The sequence below is a fragment of the Leptonychotes weddellii genome, chromosome X (assembly GCF_054177405.1).
Source record: "Leptonychotes weddellii isolate Sample4059 chromosome X, ASM5417740v2, whole genome shotgun sequence".
NCBI lineage: Eukaryota > Metazoa > Chordata > Mammalia > Carnivora > Phocidae > Leptonychotes > Leptonychotes weddellii.
Genome location: NC_138385.1, coordinates 101,133,495 through 101,147,705, shown reverse-complemented (window position 1 = coordinate 101,147,705; position 14,211 = coordinate 101,133,495). Strand labels below are relative to the sequence as shown.

At 48.3% G+C, this 14,211-nt stretch overlaps 1 protein-coding gene across 4 annotated transcripts in view; it reads left to right on the top strand.

Moving 5' to 3' along the window:
- TBL1X (transducin beta like 1 X-linked) overlaps window positions 1-14,211 on the top strand; it is a 208,543-nt gene that overhangs the window by 98,605 nt on the left and 95,727 nt on the right. Inside the window, exon 3 of one of the 4 annotated variants that reach the window (XM_081809202.1) lies at window positions 4,538-4,601. The exons of the other annotated variants lie outside the window; for them this stretch is intronic. The gene's annotated coding sequence lies outside the window, so the exon portion shown is untranslated. The remainder of the gene's footprint in view (window positions 1-4,537; window positions 4,602-14,211) is intronic. 4 annotated transcript variants of the gene reach the window in all.

The window sequence follows — 14,211 nt, the reverse complement described above, 5'->3', positions numbered from 1 at the left end:
TGAGCTCTTTTTGCCCAGCACTTTACTAAATGGCATTTAAAGAAGCAATGTCCTGTCACAACTCCTTGTGGCATAATGGGGACTTTCTGTAGCTGGGACTTCTCACCTCTTTTGGGTTGCTGATAGAGAAATCTTAAGCTGTGGGCCATTCATTCTATAGCAGATCGAAGAAGCGACTAAATAATGATAAAAACCTTCATGTCAGTCATGTATTCTCTATGCGGTAAAATATACGTAATGTCATTTTATTTTTTTAAAGATTTGATTTATTTGAGAGAGAGTGAGAGAGAGCACAAGTGGGGTGAAGGGCAGAGGGAGAAGCAGACTCCCTGCTGAGCAGGGAGCCTGATGTGGGACTCGATCCCAGGACTCGGGGATCATGACTTGAGCCGAAGGCAGACGCGTAACCGACTGAGCCACCCAGGCGCCCATAATGTCATTTGAATTATCCATAAACGTGTAGTTCGGTGGCATTCAAGTCCATTCATTTTCTTGTGCAATCAGCTATTTCTACCTAAAACTGCTCCATCATCCTCCCTAGGAAACTGTACCCACTGTGCAGTAGGTCACTCTTACAGTGTCTCCCTCTCCACAGCCCGCGTAACCTCTATCTTCTGTCTCCATGAACTTGCCTATTCGAGGTCCCTCATCTAAGTGAAATCCTGCAGTATTTGTCCTTCTGGTCTTGTCTGGTGTGTCTCCCAGAGCATAACGTTTTCAAGGTCTGTCTGCGTTACAGCTCAAATCAAAATTCTACTCATTGATGTGGCTAAGATGCCACCCTATGGCCACATAGCATTTAGAAGAACGGTTGGTACACTGCCCCCACGTTGGGGTCTGGGGGTGGGGGGCGGACACAGTGCTCAGGGGTCTGTCCAGTTTACGTGTTGTCTTGTGCTTCATGGGAAAGACGTTTCCTAAGTTTCTGCATAGGTTGATTGTTTGCACGCCTAACCTCTGAACAGGTTGATGGGGGGATGTGGTACATCATCTCTTTGAAATTCTGGTAATGGGGGTGCGCCTGGGTGGGTCAGTCGGTTGAGCATCTGACTCTCAATTTAGGCTCAGGTCATGATCTCAGGTCCTGGAATCGAGCCCCATGTCTTTAGGCTCTGTGCTCAGTGTGGACTCTGCTTGAGATTCTCTCTCTCTCCCTCTGACACCCTCACCCCCTGCCCCCCCGCACACACACACACACACAGTCTCTCTCTGAAATCAAAGTATGAAGTTCTGGTAATGGAATTGCTCCTGTCTGGCTGAGTCAGACCAAGTAGAGGCATTCATTCATTCATTCAGCCAGCATTCACTGAACTTGCACTACAAGCCAGGCTTGGTGGTGGGCCCTGGATACGGGCTAGCTGACTCTGCTGGAGCTGGCTCCTGATGTGAGTTTGTTAGCTTCAGCGGGTACTTAGCTCAACGACGTCCTCCTCCCTGTATCTGTCATTACCTTTTCTTCTCAAGGAATTAGTACTTCTTAATTTCAGGAAAAAGGGGTTCATGCTGTCTCTGTATATCTTATCCAACGCCTTTTAAACCCATGTTGCTCTTTTGCATGAGAACTCCCCCTCCATGAAAAAAGATGAATTTAAGAGTGATTCCCTGCCACCGTTTGTAACTGATTTCCAAGGACGATTTTTCTCGTTCTCTGGAAATTGTCTCATGCAATCAACATAAATCTGTCCTTGAGGGGAAAATAAATGCATGAGTCTGTGGTGAGAGGTGGATGGGCATCTTTTTGGTTTAGGGGATCTGTAGCCACCCCATCTTCATGTTTATATATTGCTAGAAAATTAGGGTGCATGGGCATGAGGTGAGGAAAGAGGAGGCTATGATTTTTCTGTGCTCTGTGTTGTAGCAAATGGGGCACATTTTCACACTTTACATGGTGACGAAATAGGACTCACAGGGACAAATGGAGGTTTATTACAGACCTAAGGAGAGCCAGTCCCTCTCCCTGTCTTGGCACAGTCCTCAGTCTTGCTTACTAACTGACATCCAAGTGACAAACCTCTGTGAGGCCCGGGGATCTCTCCGTGGGCTGGGGAGTGTGCACTCACGGCTTAGCATGATGGCCTCCGCTAGGTGCATCGAAAACCGTCTCCAGCACCTGTTCACATGAGCTGTGCTGATAAAATATCCAGTCCGTTGGAAGAAGGGACGGAATGGGTATTGGCTACTCATGCTCTCCTTCTGGAACGGAAGAAGACCACCCCAGATAAGCTTGACCTGCCACTGAGATTGAGAGATCTGGTGGGGAGAGGTCTAAGACTCTGCAGGGGACCATAGGAAAGGCTCGCCTGGGGGTGAGCCCTGGGTATCCAGGCTTAGAGGCTTGGCTTCCTTTGTCCCCTCGCCTGTCCTTCCCTGCCGGCACCCATTCCCCACCTCACACTCGCCTCCCTCCCCTCCTGCATCCAGTACCCAGCCCCTTCCCCAAGCCCACCCTCTCCCGGGCCCATCTTCTGCCCTACCCCCATCTCCCTCCCCTGCCTCATCTCCCAGCTACCCCCCTTCCATCATTGTTTCCCCTTCTCCCATGCCCACACCCCACCTGGAGCTCATACCTGGAGCACCCCCCCCCCCAAGCCTCCATACACAGTGCCCTTCCACACTCTGAGGAGGATGTAGGCTGGTGGCATGGAGCTCTTCCATCACCTTGGCTTCCTTCGAGGAATTTCCCACCAACCCCTGGGCTGGCCTTGCCCCCACAGAGCAGAAACTGCTCCCAAGTTGGGATGTTACTGGGCGGGGATCAGCGGGAAATGGTGTTTTTTTTAAGATTTTATTTATTTGACAGAGAGAGACAGCGAGAGAGGGAACACAAGCAGGGGGAGTGGGAGAGGGAGAAGCAGGCTTCCCGCCGAGCTGGGAGCCTGATGTGGGGCTCGATCCCTGGACCCCGGGATCATGACCTGAGCCGAAGGCAGTCGCTTAACAGCTGAGCCACCCAGACGCCCCGGGGGGAAGTGGTCTTTAAAACAGGATGCAGAACGGGTCCCCTGGGTGGCTCAGATGGTTAAGCGTCTGCCTTCGACTCAGGTCATGATCCCAGGGTACTGGGATCGAGCCCCACATCGGGCTCCTGGCTCAGCGAGGAGCCTGCTTCTCCCTCTCCCTCTGCCTCTCTCCCTGCTCATGCTTTCTCTCTCTCTTTCTCTCTCTATCTCTGTGTCTCAAATGAATAATAAAAAAAAATCTTTAAAACAGGATGCAGAAGGTGGGGGGCGCTTGGTATGAGCTCAGTTGGTTGAGCTTCCCGCTCTTGGTTTGGCTCAGGGCCGTGAGATCGTGCCCCACTGGGGGCTCTGCGCTGAGTGTGGAGTCTGTCTGGGATTCTCTCTCTCCCTCTCCCTCTGCTCCCTCCTCCCCCCCCCCCCCACATGTGTGCATGCTCTCTCTCTAAAAAAAAAAAACAAAAAAAACAGCCCATAATAGGACTTGAGGGGCCATTGTGTACAGTTATTCAAGAAGTGTATTTCTTAGAATATGGCTTTCCAAAAGGTGCTCTTTCTGTGCATCCCAGATTAGGGGCATGCAAGCAGCAGAGTGAATTAGATGATGTTTGTGAAACAGGGCGCTCTCCCAGCAGGAACCTGTTTGAGATTCCAAGGAAACACCTTCCAACAATTTTTTACATCGGTGCATGAGATGGGGTAATAACCAGCTCTAGGCATCTTTGTTTTAAAAGGAACATAGTGGTGTGTGGACATATTTTTAGGCAGAGAATAGTGCATTTTAGTTTTCAGGATTCCTAAGAGGATAAAAGGGCAGTGATTTGATAGTGTTGTACTCTTAGTACTTATTCTTAGGGAAATTTCTCTATGAAAATATTCCCTATTGAAGCTGCTCTGTCTGTTCTGATTTACTCTTTCTGGGATTTAGAGGAATTCATCCATAGCCATCTCTGTGGTGAGTGTGTAGGTAGGGGCAGATCTTTTTGGAAGCTAATGTCTTAAGAATCCAGGAGAAATAGATTTCCGCCTTGAGGGATCCTTGGATTGGTCTTCTGTGAGTGAAGAGCTTCCAGCAGAATGCACTGTTTTGGAGCCAAATACTTCAAGGAAGATAGGATGCTGGTATACTGAATTGTTGTTTTAAGCATTTTCATCAGCCCGCATCCTGATTTAGGACAGAAAAGATCTTTCCTCAGAATCACTAAGTTGTGCTTGCTGGGCTGATTTTATTTTCCTGTGTCCAATTATTAACATCTACCGGCCTCCTGCCAGGCTTTCCCCCATCCCTTCAAATGCCCTCATTTTGCATTTAGTCCGTCTGAGAGCTGACCCTCTAAGTAGTAATCCAAGAGGCTTCAAAACTTTCACTTTTTTCTGACCACAGTGTCAGCTACCAGAATGGCAGGGTCCTGGCCTCAAAGGTTTCCAGAGCAAAGTTACCATCCAATCAAATCCGTCTGGTGATTGTAAGCTATGTATACACATCAAAACCAAACAGAACCAAGGGTCGGGTGAATTCCCTCCCTTTGCTCCGTCTCTCACCTCTGAGTTGTTTTCTCTTCTCACCTTTGTATTTGCAGAAGGAGGCTGTAGAAATTATGCTTTGGAGCAAGACTCAGAATCACTTTGGGAGCCCCCTGAATGGTGAGGGGGCTTCGCGCACACGCCGTTGGCAAGGTCTCCCGACTGTGAGCCGGGCTCTCCCCTCCGCCCCGCGACATACAGATGATTCTCAGCCCGGCCTGACTCGGTCACACATGCGGCTCGCCCAAGGCCCTGTCGGGCTGGAAAGTGACCCAGTAGCTCCAGTGGTAATGGTTTGTTCCGCCAATAACACGGTGAAGTCAGCGTGTTTACGTGCGGATTCCATTTGATGACAGCGTGGTGCTTAACAACTGTGCTGATAACAGGGAACTCATCATTTCACGTTTGAAGTGTAAATACTTTCTTGTCCAAATGTTAATCTTGTTTCAGTTTTTCAATTTAGAGGGTTCACATAATAAATAATTCCCTTAATAGAGTCCCTGATTGCATCGCTCCTCATGACGACAAGTTAGGTGTCCTGTTCACGATCTTGCTGGCTTTTAGGAATAGGGAGTTGGAGATGAAAGAGAATTCTTTTTTTTTCTTTTTTTTTAAAGATTTTATTTATTTATTTGACAGAGAGAGACACAGAAAGAGCAGGAACACAAGCAGGGGGAGTGGGAGAGGGAGAAGCAGGCTTCCTGCCGAGCAGGGAGCCCGACGTGGGGCTTGATCCCAGGACCCTGGGATCATGACCTGAGCCGAAGGCAGACGCTTAACGACTGAGCCACCCAGGCGCTCCTGAAAGAGAATTCTTAATCATGACTTGAATCCCGAGGGCGTTTTAAGAATTGAAAGCCCTCGGAGCAAACGAGCACAGCTTACAAATTGAGGTTATTTTTCCTTGTATGGGCAGCAGCCCCCCAGTGGGTCGCTCACCAGCATGCGTTTCCAGTGGCACCAGATTTTCACAGCCGAGATTCGGCAACAGTGGCCCAGGCGTGCCAGTGGCCAGCACACAACTGAGGACGTCCTACGCCGCGTTTGAAAGAATACACCAGCAAATCACGCAGTACGTGTTGGAGATGTGGTCCCTGAAGTTTGAAGTAATCTCGTTTTAATTTTTAAATTGTTTACATGGAGCCATTCTCTTAAACTTGAGGAGAGCTAAAAATCAAATATGCAGAAACCCTGCATGTGTGGGGTTTTTTCCTGTCTAGATTTTGTGACCTTCACCATTGACCTGCGCTGGATGAAGTCAATTATTTTTTAAACAGAATCACAGACTCTGTAGCCCATGGAAGGGAGCAAACTGTTGCATTAGTTAATGTGGGAGAATATTGCAGGCAATTGTGTGGCTTCATCACTGAACAATATAGATATGAAGTCTTAAAAAAAACACTTTTTTAAAAAAAGATTTTTATTCATTTATTTGGCAGAGCGAGTGAGCAGCACAGGGAGAAGGAGAAGCAGACTTCCCGCTGAGCAGGGAGCCCGATGCAGGACTCGATCCCGGGACCCTCGGGATCATGACCTGAGCTGAAGGCAGTCGCTTAACCAACTGAGCCACCCAGGCGCCTCCCCGCCCAAAATACTTTAAAACACTGAACTAGACATGGTCTCTGTGGCTCCTTCTCTCAAGTTGTTTGTGACTAGTAGGGAAGACAAATTTTTATAATCGTTAGACAAGCTGACCCTCTAAATCTGAGTATCCGTAGAAAACAAGGGGTCATGGGCTTCCTGGGTGGCGCAGTCAGTTGAGCGTCTGACTCTTGATTTTTGGCTCAGGTCATGATCTTGGGGTTGTGAGATCAAGCCCTACGTCGGGCTCTGTGCTGAGTGTGGAGTCTGCCCCTTTCCCTTCCTCTCTTTCTGCTTCTCCCCCACTACACTCTCACCCTTTCTCTCAAATAAATAAATCTTTAAAAACAAACGGGGTCAAGGAAATCAGCCATTCGCCTAGACTGAGTTCTCAACCAGGGTGGATTTAGCCCTCTAGGGCATGTTTGGCAGTCTCTGAAGAGATTTTTGTTAGAAGTGGACCAGGGAGAATGCTTCTGGCATCTAGTGGGTAGAGCCCAGGGATGCTGCTCAACACTCTGCAGTGGACAGGACGGCCCCATCACAGATAATTATTCCCCCAGTAGAGGCCAGGGGCACCTATCCCCCTCTACTGTGACAACCCAAAATGTTTGCAGACCGTGCCGAACATCCTCTGGCTGCATAATTGCCCTGGTGGGGAACCACTGTGGTAAACTCTGAGGCTCTGAGATCACCTGTTGAATGCCCTTCCCTCTCGTCCTGGCCTCTGGAGTTCAGGGATGTGTAGGTGGCTCCTAGAAACTGGCAGGGCAGGGGGGCAGAAGTCGAACCCTGAGGTTCTCCGTCCTCGCTCACCCAGAGCACCACCCGCTGACACAGCCCCGGGGTTCAGTCGTGCTCTCTGGAGATGCACACGTTTGGATCGAGGAGTCCTCTGGCTGGGGTAGAGTTTCTGTTATTTTAGATGTTGCTTTCAAGTCGTTCACGGAGTCTGGTGGATATGTGAACTATGTGTGCATGAGACGTGCGGAAGAATGAGAAGGCATTGAAAAACTTTTCCCAGCACAGAACTTGCCTGCTGTAAGTCCAGGTACAGATAGGTGGTTCTCTCCGAGACGTGTCCTATTCTGTGCCGTGCCCCAAGTGGTCCTGTGGCCATCTTTGCTCTCACGTAAAGCAACACGTGCAGACATCCACGCAGGTAGAGAGAGCTGATGTAATGATCGCATGTCTTCATGCAATCCCCACCCCCCCAACCCCTTTGGGGAAGATTTAGCAGTAAGCCGCAGGACCGTGAAGCCCATGGCCCAGCGGTTTCCTGTAAACCGTAATCGGGGCCAAAGTACCTCGTTATAAATAATTGGGTGGAGGCTATAAATTTTTGACATTGGTTCTCAAATATTCATAAGGAAAAAGTCATATGAGACTAATTGTTATGGAGGAGAGCTGAGACCTAAGTGGATAGGAGATTCAGGGAAAAACAAGCTAAGACTCAGTGTCTGTAGGAAGGGAAGGCACATCATCCTTTCAAAGACTTGGACTTTAGGCATTATTTTAGAATGTGAGTTCAATTATCTTTTCAGAGGACCAAGGGCCTCCACCACTGACGTTGCTAATGGCCCTGTGGAATTCTTTGCCTTTCATTTTCTTTATGAAATTCTGTGAGCATTTTTCCTCCCAAAGATATTAATTGGGAACAACGGGGAATGCCCACTCTCATGGTCCTCCAGCCCACACACATACTCAGCTGCCCACTGGCCACAATATATTCTAAATGCCAAAGCCACAGACACTGACAGAATGCGGTTTTTAAAAGAAAGAAATGCATGATATGCCCAACATTTATGGAAAATGTTTCGATCGAGCAGTCCTCGAGTCAAATGTGTCCTTCGGGACTTGTGTGGCGGGGATAGCCCTTGGCATAGCCTGGTTCCCAGAGGTGCAGGCTCAGAGGTTTTTCTGAAGAGCAAGCCCGGGGAAGGAATTATAAGGCAGCCCTAATCCTGTCTCTAAACAGTGTTCTCCTTCTCTGTGTGTGTTATTAATAATCGCCACTAATAGGGCTTTATAAATCAAATAGTCTGTGTCTCTGTTTGGTATGGACTGAACTGTGTCTCCCCCCACATCCCAAAAATATGTTGGAGTCCCAGCTGCCAGCACCTCAGAATGTCACCTTGTTTGGAGATAGGGTCTTACAGAAGGAATCAAGTTAGTGAGGTCATTGGCGTGGGCCCTGATCCAATATGACCGGTCTTTATAAAAAGAGGACCTTTGGACCCAGGTGCACGTGAGCACGGAGACAGCCATCCACGGGTGAAGAAGGCCTGCAGCAGATTCTCCCTCCCTCGCCCTCCGAGGGCGCCCACCCTGCCGACAGCTTGGTCTCCGACTTGCGGACTCCAGAATGTGACGGGATACATTTCTGTTAGGCGTCCCAGCTTGTGTCCCTTTGTTATGGTCGCCCTGTGAAACTAAGACGCTGGTTCTAGCCTTTCCATGTCTTTTAGTCCATGAAGGGTACCCAGGATTTGTGTGGCAGCTCCTCAGTTGATGGCAGTGGAGAGGAAAAGGAATATCGCTCTTTACTTACCTTGATTCCTTCTGCAAAGACCCCATGTCCGGATCAAGTGACGTTGTGAGGTCCTGGGGGTTCGGCTTTCCACATACCTTTTTGGGGGCACGTAATTCAACCGTAACACCGTGCGTTCTATTTCCTTCTCGGGTTTGGCACAACTGCCGAGGGTCTTTCTGAGCGCCCTGGGGTCACCGCAGTGAGCAGGCAGAAGAGGGTCCCAGACGCAGGAGAGCAGGTGGATTCCCATGTCTGAGGTTGTGAGCCATGGATCTTTGAGTTTTTATGGGGACTTTGCTCGATTTTCAGAAGTGTTCTCTCAGAAGTCTCTGCTCTCGGCTTTCGCCTCTCCTCACTTCCTTGTGTGGTTCTGACCATATGACCACTCCCGGTGCGATGGATTGAGTGACTTGTTTGTAATTCGGAATTTATTTTTGGTTGTAAGTCTCCCCAAAACTCAAGCCTGCCCATGAATATGTTACAGATTTTCCTCACAGATAAGAATATGGGATCGAGGGACGCCTGGGTGGCTCAGTCGGTTGAGCGTCCGACTCCTGGTTTTGGCTCAGGTCAGGATCCCAGGGTCATAAGATCGAGCCTCGGGGTGGAGTCTGCTTGAGATTGCCTCCTCCCCTCCCCTGCCCTCAAAAACAAAGAAAATTTTTTAAGACAAAAATATGCGGTTGACCAGCAAGATCTTGATTAGAAAATAAAACATGTTGTATATTGGAACACGAGGAAATGAGGTTTTTGGTTCTCTTCGTCGTCATCCTTTGAGACCTAGCAGTAGCACAAGCTGGGTGCTGTGCACGCACCCCCAGACGTTAGAGGTGGAAGAGATTGGACGCTGTGGACAAATAACCTGCGGTTTTATGGGGCCAGAGCTGGATGTGAGTCTCCAGGAGGAGTGCGCTTTACTGCCAGGCGGTCTTCCTGTAGAAAACGTGAATGAGCCTTGGCACGGACCTCGTTCCTATTTCCTTTTCCCACTGGGGCTACCTGCTGGGCGAGGGAGAGGCATCAACCCTCTTGGGTTCACAGGAAAGCAGTAGCTGTTACTAAAAAATGGTGTGCTTTCGTACCGTCCTCTAGTTGCTAAGAGCTGATTTTGTGTTAACGCGGCAGAAGAACTAGCATACGAGGACCAGTTGTCCTATACCTGCTCCTTGGAGAACAATGCAAGACGACCAGCGTCCCTTTGGAACTGGAGTGTGCAAGCAGCTACAGGAAGCGGTCTCTTTTATGTAAAGATCACGAGCCCTGGCCTTCTCGGGGTATTACTGAAACTTCCTTTATGGGGGAATCCATAAAATGAAGAGGCGCTCATCTCTCCGGGACTGGTGATCATATACGTACCCCACAGAAGCGCAGGGGAGAGGGAGATACCCCAGTTCAATCTGAAACTCTCTGCTGTCGATGGACGCGTGAAACCACAATCCGTGATGGGAAATCCGTGTCGGGCCCTGCTGTATCTCTCGGAGTTGGAGCAGCAAAGCTCACTAGGATTTCATTTGCTTTTAACTACCTATGGTGGAGATCTAGCAGCTTAGAAAAAGTACCACAGAGAATGGTATCATTCCTTTGTAACAGAAGGATACTCTCCTCTCCACTTGGGTGATGTTGATGACCATTTCTCACCCCGGTTGGAAATGTTTGTTGACAAGTACTTAATTGACTCGTAAAACCCAAGAGGCCCAGAAGCCTGTCGGTGTTGGGCTTAGATCCATGGAAAGCCATGTTTTTTCCTATAGTGTTAACATAATATTACATCTGATTTTAATTCCGTGCAGCCAACACTTGGTGAGTATCTCCTGTGTATCATGCACGGAAGGTGATACCAGTCAATGAAACTTAATTTTTTGTGGGATAGGTTTGGATAGGACAGGCCTGAACATGGCCAGGCCCCTGACTGTTGTGCGAGCAGAGCGAAGGGTCTGATTCTGCTCGAGAGGGTGACAGAAGCTTCAGGACAGCATTGATGTATCTGCTGGACCTTTCCAGAGTGGAATTTTATCCAGAGGAGAATGCCTCATACCAGTGCTGAGCTAAGTTAGGTGACTTCAAGGCTGTGAAGAATATTCATAACCATGAAGTACAAATTCTGGATACATCTTCGAGTTTCTCTTCTTCTTTTATTCTACTCCGGGGGCGTTTGAATATCCCCTTGTCTTGCCGCTAGTTCTCTGAGCAAGCTGAGTGATTTTGACCAGTGCGTTGTCTCTCTCACAAGCCCTTCCTCTTGATCTGAGAATTCCTGGGTCACAGAGCTTTGTGGTGAAACAGAATCAAGAGTAGTGACTGGTCCTGGATGCGGGGCTCATGTCCTTTGAATTTATCGCTCTGAAGTTGAATGTCAGTATATTTTTAAATGGTAGCTGATGAACTAGATAGTCAAAAGGTGACTTCTTTCACACTAAATGGATGCCAAGTATTGGGTAGAGTTGACTGCAATTTCTCTTTTTCTCGTATACAAACTCATTTCAGTTCTTACAGGTATCTGCTATTTAATGATAATTGGTCACATTTTTTTCCTTTTACAAATGTGAGGATTTTAAGTGATTTAATTTCTCTTACATTTTTTTTTTCTTAAACATTTTATTTTTAGGTAATGTCTGTACCCAACGTGGGGCTTGAACTCACAACCTCGAGATCAAGAGTCACACGCTCCACTACGGAGCCAGCCAGGCACCCCTCATCTCTTACAGTTTCTAATAATCGGTCCCGGTTGGCTGCGTGTGGAACTGTAAAACTAGAGGTTCTAAAGGCAAACGTAGTTCTTGATTAGATACTGGAACGTTTATCATTATGCACGTTGACATGCCTACCAGTCGCTGTAAACGAGGAGGCTCGCTGCATGAGTTGTTGAGTGATACACTGGAGAGATCTCCAAGTAAATGAGGATTCCTTTGCTTTTCAGCCATCCTGAACGGTGAGAATAAAAGCAGGTGAATAAGTGTGTATACAGATTTGCGCTTCTGACTGTTCTTCTAGACAAACCAATCTTTCTCCTTTAAGGGAAGCCATTTCAGAATTTCTAATTAATTCTTCAAGCGGACTCATTACTGGGACTGGAGAAAGAGCTCATTATAGTAATGGTTTCTCATCCGTTCTGTGGTTTGATGTCACAGACCCTGGGGCCAGGCTAAGCTGTAGTTCTAGTGGCTCTTACTGATCTGAAACCCACAGCACCATCTTTGTTTTTAGAATAATTATCTAGTGGTTTTTATAAATGTAATAAAAATCGCACTGCTTTACAAAAGCTAAAAATGCATAGATGGACACATATTTGGATCCCAGTAACATAAAACACAGCTATATGTGTACATTTGTGGACGTTTTGTAACCCCTAAGATACCAAATCTGTAGTTTGAAATGTGCTATGTCCTCTCTCTCCAGTCCTTCCTGAACCCCAGGTGCGTCTCCAGACACGAAGGGAAAGGTGGAGGCACATGTCAGTGCCGTTGAGCTGGGGCATCTTTCTGAGTGGGGAACAGCCGAGGTCAAACATAGGACCAAAGCCAATCAGAGGCACTTTGCCTCCCAGCAGATTTGGCGGGAGAGTAAGAGCCAAGCTCACGGTTCGTGGTTGTGTTCGTTTCCCAGGACTACCTTAACAAAGTGCACCGCACATTGCGTGACTTAGAACAGCAGAGATTTATTCTCTCGCTTCCGGAGACCCGAAGTCTGATGTCAAGGTATCTCCAGGACCACCCACCCTCTGAATGAGGGCTGTAGGGGAGAGGATCCTTCCTTTTCTTTCCTGGCTTCCCGTGTGGCTGCCAGGAACCCTGGGCATTCCCGGACTTGCAGAACCATCCCTCCATCCTCTGCCTTCTCCGTGTGTCTCTTTTCACAGCAGTGGTATGGATCAGGGGCACACCCCACTCCGTCTGACCTCATCTTGATGAATTCCATCTGCCATGACCGCATTGCTAAATAAGATCTCATTCTGCAGGGGGTTGGGACTTGCAGACTCTCTTTTGGAGAAGACACAGTTCAACCCAGAGTAGTGTTCATTCCCCACACCTTCTCATCCCACCGTGCCTTTCCTCTCCCAGGTAACCCCCCCCCACCGCCCCGCTACTCCCAGGTGGCCACCCAGCCATGCATGACGCGTGCCCATGGCCATTAGACGTTTTTACAGGCCAAGCGAAGAAGTCCAGTTAAAAATTCTTTGTCTTTAATAAAATGAGCATGTAGATACAACAGCGCTCTATGTGCAGTGTTCCGTGAAAGGTCAAGGCCGCTGCAGTCTTGGTATGTAGGAGCATATTCAAGCGATGAGGTCAAAAGCCAGGCAGAGGCTAGAATTGACTTTGGTGGACTTTTTCTTTCATGTTTCTCTGCCAGGGGTCTGCAGATTCCAACAGTCTGCCCGTCAGGAGGGGAGTTTTGGATAATCCCAGTTTACAGAGGTGCAGGGTGGCGTTTCTGGTATGTACGCTTCACGGCTTTGTGCACTGACTCAGACTTCCCGCTTGGGAACCTGCTCTCTCTCACGCTGCCTGACGAGGCTTCTTCACACGACTGAACAGGAGGAATGAGCTCGGGTCCTGGTGACAATGTCATCTGTGGGCCTGCTCGCCTTGTCCCCTGGAATACTCTGTGATCCAGCCACACAGCAAGGACTCTTCAAGGCCCCTGGCCGCCGGGGGGGGGAGGGTGGGGTGAGCGGGCAGAGCCTGGCAGTTCTGAGCGCAGCCCCCTGTCCTGTTCTAACCATGGGGGGGGAGGGTGCAGGAAGAGGAACAGTTGTGCCCGTGGGGTCTTGGTGCCTGGAATCCAAAGGCGCATCCATGGGGTCTTGTCCAGTTTTCTCTGAAAGAAATTATACCGCGAGTGAGTCTTTGATGCGGAGTTAGATATCTTTCAAGACTCTCTGGCTCTTTTGAGGGAGACGTGTTAAATAACACATCTGCTCAAAAATGCTCTGTATTTGCAAGTCTCTGAGCATGGAAGGTGAAACCTGGACTTTGGAATTTCCTCTCTCTCTGCATTGTTGGTGGTTTCAGGTAGTAAACAGGAGGTAACCGGGTGTTCTGTCCCCGAATTCACCCCTTGGAGACAGACTGGGGGCCTTGGAGGATCAGCTTCCAGTAGCAGCTTTGACAACAGGGAATATGATTTCGCATCATAATTACACTCCCCAAACAAGATCCAGCTTCATAATTAGAGTCCCAATTAGAGCGTGTATGCATCCATCAGTTCTGTCCATTCTGGCCATTAATGTCAGACTCACGAGAAAGGCAACCAAACAAACTAGAATTCTGCTTTGGAGGTAAAAAATCTAAATTCTGTTGCATGAGGTAACATAAGTAGCTTAAAGCCACAAAGGGACTCTTTCAGGCAAATCTCCTGTTCTGTGGTGATGTAAAATACAGCCCAGCTTCTTGAGTTTTTATGTCAAGAATTGCTAAAATAAATCAGACAAGTTTAGGATTTACCTCATAGGAAACCAAGAACTTGAAGCAGGAACTTGTCTTCTCATCTAATGAAAAATATTGCTTGTACCATTTGGACATGGAAATGCTTAGCTGAGGGGAGCAAGGTATTTGCTGGGGATTTAGGGGGAAAAAAATATCAGTGTGGTTTCTAAGGCTGCATGAATCTGGGAGG